Raw genomic sequence first — 7,110 nt, forward strand, 5'->3', positions numbered from 1 at the left:
AAGACAAAATTGGCCAAGATATGCACTGACAAAGGCGTGGACTGGATGGTAGCCTTACCGGTTGCCCTCTTCTACATGCGTATGGTAGCCCATTCCAGAACTGGCTTATCTCCATATGAAGTGGTCTTTGGCAGACCACCAAATATGAGGGTACGCCAAGGCCTAAAAGAATAACTGATGTTGACAGTACTATGCTGACTGACTACCTGGCTTCCTTGATGTCTGCACTCCAATCTTGTCGTTCTCAGGTTGCTGCCACGTTCCCTGACAAAACCACCCCGGAAGAACACGCCACCCGACCCGGGGACTGGGTCCTCGTGAGGAACTTCGACCGGACCAATCCCCTCCAGCCCAGGTGGAAGAAGCCAAGAGTCGTACTACTAACAACACGGACAGCAGTGAAGGTCAAAGGCAGGAAGGGCTGGTTCCACGCAAGCCACTGCCAGAAACATTTTGGACAAAAAGACACTGTTGCAGATGGCCCTCCCAATCCCACTGACATTGTGACTGAACAATCTTTATTGCCTTTGGAACTAACCCCACAACAGGACTACAAATCAAAGTTAAGGTCTGCCATTCGGACTTTGGCTAATTAAGTCCATTGGGCGTCGGTCCAGTGGTGAAGCGGTTGGAGCATGAGAATGGATTTTAACACCTTGACTATGTGGGAAAAAAAAATGAACTCTAGAAAGAGACATAATGGTCCTACTATATGTTTAACAGTATTATTTTTCCTCATGGCAATTATGACGTGTCTTGGTTGGATTCTCAACACTGTTTTTCCTCCAACACAACACACCTCTCATACACCCAACAGCACTCAGGAACACACCTATCACGACCTACCCCCTCATGAACAAGCCCATAGACTAGCCTTGCGAAACAATACCTTCATACAGATGCTACACCACACTCAGCAGGCCAGTAATAGCAACAATTGTTGGATATGTGGCCGCATCCCACCTCATCAGAAAAAGGGAGGGATGCCTCTTTTCCACTTTCCATTTTCCTATAATGGGACTTGTGAAGCCTGGTTCGCCCTAATAACAGCTGACGATACTACCCCCACCTCCTGCCCTGACGGAAATAATTAATGCAAGAATGGGTGGCCTTGGGGGGATTTAAACAAGGTACTCAATACTGCCTGTTACCCTAATAAGGAGGGAGATCCTCAGGTGACAGGTACAGTCCTAGAAAGTGAAGAATACAAGCAAGGGAACATGATCATGTCCTACAAGATGTTAAATACCAAACCTAAAAAGAATGCTGGTCCCCCTTCCATCTCGGTCTCACCAGTAAAAGGACACCTGTGCATCCAGAAAAATGGCTCTGTTCCATTAGGACACAGTGACTGTCATACCACTATACGTTTTGAAGACATAGGAAAATCCTCATTTCTAGCATCTCGCCATACTTATTTCATCTGTGACCAAACGGCCTATGTGCAGCTGCCCTTGAACAGGGGGGGAACTTGCTATATAGCATTTCTGTTACCCCCTGTCTTTGTGGCACCATCCACTTACCACCGAGACCTCCTAGTGCCCCATGTCAGACATAAAAGAACGATCGATACCTCCTTGGTTGACCAAACAGAAACCTCATGGGAACAGTATACAGATTTTAACAAAGGGTTCTTCTTCTTTGTTGGCCCTGTACAGAACAGCAAGCTTATACGCAGGTTGACAAGGACCTTAGAGGCTGTTGTAAACCAGACGGCGTCTGCCCTGGGGAGCTTAACCCAGGAGCAGTCTGCCATACGATTGGTTACTCTCCAAAATCGCCTTGTCCTTGACATCATCTTGGCCGACAGAGGCGGAGCCTGTAAAATTATAGGCTCTAGCTGCTGTATATTTATTCCTGATAATTCCCCATCTGTATACACGGCCATAACAAAATTGCACAAGATAGTCGTAAGTTTACATCAAGAACCTGGCATTTGGACGGGGTCTGACTGGTTCTGGAAGATAATATTGTCCTGGGGATGGCAACTGCTGTCAGCAGCAGGTATAATATTCCTGATAATAACTGGATGCTGCCTTTGCATCCAATGTGGCCCTGCCCTGTGCGGTCTATGCGCTGCAAACTGCATTCCTAAACCACTTGTCCAGCAGAGAGAAAGGGAAAGAATTATGCTACAAGAATGTATAGATGATCTCATGCAAATTGAGATATAATGTAGGTACACTCTGGGGCAAGGAGGGAATGTGGAAATAAAATTGACAATTGTGCCCCATCATTTCCCTGTTTCTGCCTGGTAGCCATTTTTCTCTGACAAACACCCATTTTGTGTGTGACATGCTCTCAGCAACTTGTCTGAAAACTGTCCTTCACATCCCCATTGAATCTTGCACAACCCCCTGCTCCTTGTAGTCGAGCCAATTCCAAGAAGCCTGCCTGTGTGCCTTCCCCCAGTTGTGCCAGAGACTCAGCCACATCCTGTCCATTATTGGTAACTCAGCCTGTCACACCAACTGCCCTGTGACCACCCCCAACTGAAAGAGGAAGCACGAGGTTAGGCCCTGAACCCACACCACAAGGTTGTACACTGTGAACACACATTTCTGTGGTTCTGCCAATTCTGGGAACCAGCAGCAGATAGTTCCTGTTCTTAACTGTAAGACACCCTGCACCTGGCATCTTAGTTCATTGACCACCCCTTCCTGTGCTTCAGCCAATTCCCAGAACCAGCAGATAGTTCCTGTTTTAAGAAATAGTTACTGCAAACCAGAGAGCAGATGGTCTCTGTTTTACACAAGATAGTTCCTCTTTTTGACTCTTGTGGTTCAGCCAATTCCCAGAACCAGCAAGATAGTTCATGTCAAGAACAGGAACCATCTTGTGTAAAACAGGAAGCACGGGCACAAACCCTAAATGAGGAAGCCTCCCCCTTCCAACTGTCAGACTATTTCACATCGCAAGTCCCCTCACGAAGCCTAAGACACGCCCCCATTTCTTCACACTCTGCTCCTCTTGCTGATCTTTGTTCCTCTATCTGACACGACCTGTTTGTTCCTCTATTTTGCCTCGTGACCAAGACTGTATAAAATGTTCTGCTGTTAAAAAAAAAAAACACTTCAAGAGAGGGACTTGAGAGATTGCTCCTGTGCCCGCTTGGTGCTGGAAGCGCTCCCCTTAACTTGAGTTATTGGTCTCCTCCTCCTTCATTTGAGCACCACGGACTCCTCACTTTGCATTGACAAGAAATTATGATTTATTAAGCATAGAAATTCAGAAATGAGGTAATAAGTAAATTTAATTTACCACAGGAGTTGCACGGGTCAGGAGGGGTCACTACGGGTCAGGGAGGACCACGCCACGAGGCCGGGTCCAACAGGTGTGCTTATGAAGGCAGACGTAGAATGGTCTATTTTTAAATAGATTGTTATATTTGTCCCCTTAAAAATATGTTCATCTTCTAAACTGATTACCAGAAAGGGGGGGGGGGGCGATGAAGGAGACCCCCCTTCTACCTATTGCTTAATTTGAGCCACACGGTGGCGCTGTTTTTTTAATTGAGAGATGAGCACAATAACTGCTGTTAATTGAAAATACATTAAGAATGACCAATATCTGCTGCCAAAGCCCCTCTTTTAACTGTTCTAAATGCAATGGTAACCAGAGATATAAGAGGGCGCTCAGCAAGTCAGGGAATGTAAAATATACTGCGTCTCCAATGGTGCTGCAAGGGGAAGAGAGGTCGGTTACCATACAACCCCACCATAATCCACAGATGCAGATAAACTATCCACAGATGCAGAGGATCATATCACACAAAAGTCTTCTCCGAGCACTCAATATACAATAAATAAATACTGTCCATATACAGTCTCTCTTCGAGCGAATACTCCTCAGTTGGCACAGTTCATCCCAGATTCTGTATTATGTTTCATACAAACGCCAGTTCATGAGGTCAGCCAAAATAATGCTTTATTGATCAAAAACTTGATCCAAAGAAAGCAGCCAACACGTGTTTCATCATGCTTAAATCTTAGCACATTTGACTTCTTCAGGGCTGCAACCCAAATAATAATATAAAAGTACATTACTAATACATCATTGTACACAATCCATTATTGTCAGTTTAAATATAGGAAGGATCAAAGGAAAGGTAAAAATGCAACCAACACCCTGTGCTCTCGAAAAAGAATGGAACCAAAAAGCCCAATAAAGGTCCAACATAAAGTGAATTTAGTTTCATAATGACTATAAGTCTACAGAGGACAGCCAGCCATTAAACAAACCTCATACTGTGTTGAAGTCTTGTGCGTCTAGAGTCCAGCCAACAATCCATCAATAAATTGTGAATTGTCCACACATTGTAATCATCCCTGATATAGAGGTGTATGTAAATAAATCTCAAATCTCATCCTGGTGCCCCAACATCAATTAATCAAAGAGCCAGCAATAAACCGTCACTAGAGTCTTAGTAACAAAACAGGAATCTAATCACCGTATCTCATACTCACAATATTAAACATGTCACGTGGACAATCAACAGTAGCTAGTCCCGAGGCAAATTCTATTGCTGTATTCAAAATCATAGGAAACACACTCAAAATAAACACCGTTAATAGATGTACCCCGAGTGGCCAATTAGGTCTTGAACACTCTAATCCTTGATGCGCGTCAGAATCTCCTGAAATGTAAGTTAAACAAACCCTTCGAATGCTCATTGTCACAGAGATCCTGCTGCAGCCCTGAAGAAGTCAAATGTGCGAAGATTTAAGCGGGACGAATAATACATAATACAGAATAAGGGGAGGAACTGTGCCAACTGAGGAGTATTCGCTCGAAGAGAGACTGCATATGGACAGTATTGATTTATTGTATATTGAGTGCTCGGAGAAGACTTTTGTGTGCCATTCTTTTAACTGTGCCGTCCTGAGTTTGTCAGAAGTGTCCCTCTTAGGCAGCGGTAGAAGTGGGCATACTTCTAAAAATTATTTCAGTCCTTTCCCCTACTTCTTTCTTTTAAAAAAGAATCCCGGGACGGCAAGAATAGTCCTACTTAAACCAATAACTTTTTTTTCAGCTTCCAGGGGCTGCTCGCACTTCTCTGTTGAACTCCAGAGGCTGCAGCAGCCCCTCCCTGAGCTCGCACAGACGGAGGGCAGGCCCATTGTCATTCCGATTGAGGCTGATTATCCCCTTTCGAATGAAAATGCGCCCGCCCGCTGCCTGCCGTTAGCATATGCCAGTGAGATCTGCATGAGTTGTCTCTGGTATCTGGGTGCTCTCCCCCCCCCCCCCCCCTTGCCCTGCTCCTGCCTTCTGCTTCTGCTGCCTGCCCGGCCGGCCCGCTCACACCTACCGACCTCTGAAGCTTAGCTGCTGGCCAGGTCCAGCCCTCAGGTCAGGTGAGTCTGCAAGCCTAGGAGGCTGGAGTAGTGGTCAGATGTGTCGGTGGCTGGCTCTGTGGGTTCAGGCACTTGGACTGCTCTGTGCCCACCCGGCCCTGGAGCAGTCCGGGGACCCAGAAGCTCTCTCTAGGTCAGCTTGTCTCTGTTTATAGTGTCTTCTGCTTAAGCCATCTTCCCCCTTTTCGCTATCTCTGTCTGTCACTCTGTCTATAGAATCTGCTATTCGTCCTCTCTGTCACGCTCCCTCTCGCAGACTTCCTGTCTGTCTCTGCAATTATTGGGCGATCTTAGCTGCTGCCTCTGTCTCTTTTACCACAGGCCTCTAGAATGAGTGATTCCACGACCATGGTGTTTTCCACTTAATTATTTGTTTGCCCCACTTGTCACATGACGCACAATATGCTGCATAATTAGCACTTTTCAAAGAAAAATGTTTCTACCTCAAAAGGATGAAAATGCTTGGTAGGGTTGAAAGGCTCACCTTTCAACTGTGAATCCCTCCATACAAGTGCGGAGCTGCTACAAATAAAGCTCACATAGTATTACTGCCTTGAAAAGGATAATGCTGTAAATAATACTGACATAGAATGTGCCGCCTGTGGCCAAGTTTGGTCTTCTTTAGCCACATAATTGCAAGTGTCCCTGTTTATAGACAACTAAACCCTATTTCTTGAATCGTTTCTCGGACTCTGTCTTTTTCTTTCCATCGGTCGTTCTCTCCGTCTCCTTCTTCCCTCTCCACATCTCTTTCTTTCATTGTTTAATTATCTCTGTCATTCTGTTTGAATTTCTTTATTATCCCATAGCGCTCTCCCCCGTCCCTGTAGCTTTAGAACTCATGTTATGCCCTCTCTCTTTTCTTTTCTCTCTCTCCCTCCCTCTCTTCTGCTTCTCTCTCGCACTGCCCCTCTCTATGGCAACATCTTAATCTTCATTTAACTCGACCTATGTATGTGTGCCTCTGCCCCCAGCCGTCTCGCGACCCTCTCATGAATAAATGAATGATGAAGGGTGGAAGGAACTTGCTCTCGTATAGCGCTGCTCTTGGAACTGAATAGTTTTTAGCTGCTTTATGAACAGTATGAACATCTTCACTGTCTCTCACTGTGAACCAATTGAGCTCCCTTTGGTGAAAAGTGCATACAATCGTCATCCACTGCCCCAGACTTTTGCTGGTGGTAATTGCATTGGTGAAAATGCCCAAAAGTGATCGACAGCCGTGACAGTAATCCAGCTCTCCTTTATGTTTTATCCCACTTCAAATCTGTAAACGAAGTTAAAGTCCTGCGCAAACACAGTAACAGAGAGTGTGCTACAGAGGTGTACCTCTGGACTTCGCACAGAAGTCATCGGAGGGGACTGCTCTCTAGGGCTTCTGAGCTCTTTGTTGACTTTTATTGGGATCCCTTTGTTTTCTCACTGCAACATTTCTGAAATAGAGTTCACTTTTGTGATACATTATTCTCGAACTTTAAGAAGGTTCTCAGCTTGCTTTTACCATAGTCATATAATTGTTGCACCCAAGAGATAACAGATATCTCTGGAGTGGCGCCAGTGGATGCCCGAGTGTGAGTGTGACATAAGAGCTGTGTAAACCCGAGTTGCACCAGTGCAAGTCTGGTGAGTTCTCCATTAGAGTTGTGTAAATATGAAGTGCTCCGGACAGTGCACGGCTCTGTCAGTGGGCCGTAGGGTCTGTGCAATCTAGAGATGCCCCAGTGTAAATCTCTGTGAGTGTGCCATACGATCC

General features: G+C 45.5%; 1 pseudogene; it reads left to right on the forward strand.

Moving 5' to 3' along the window:
* The first annotated feature begins 635 nt into the window (after nucleotides 1-635).
* LOC147693223 (endogenous retrovirus group V member 2 Env polyprotein-like) lies at nucleotides 636-6,187 on the forward strand (annotated as a pseudogene).
* Nucleotides 6,188-7,110: the final 923 nt, after the last annotated feature.

The sequence above is a fragment of the Lissotriton vulgaris genome, chromosome 8, assembly GCF_964263255.1.
Source record: "Lissotriton vulgaris chromosome 8, aLisVul1.2, whole genome shotgun sequence".
Taxonomy (NCBI): domain Eukaryota; kingdom Metazoa; phylum Chordata; class Amphibia; order Caudata; family Salamandridae; genus Lissotriton; species Lissotriton vulgaris.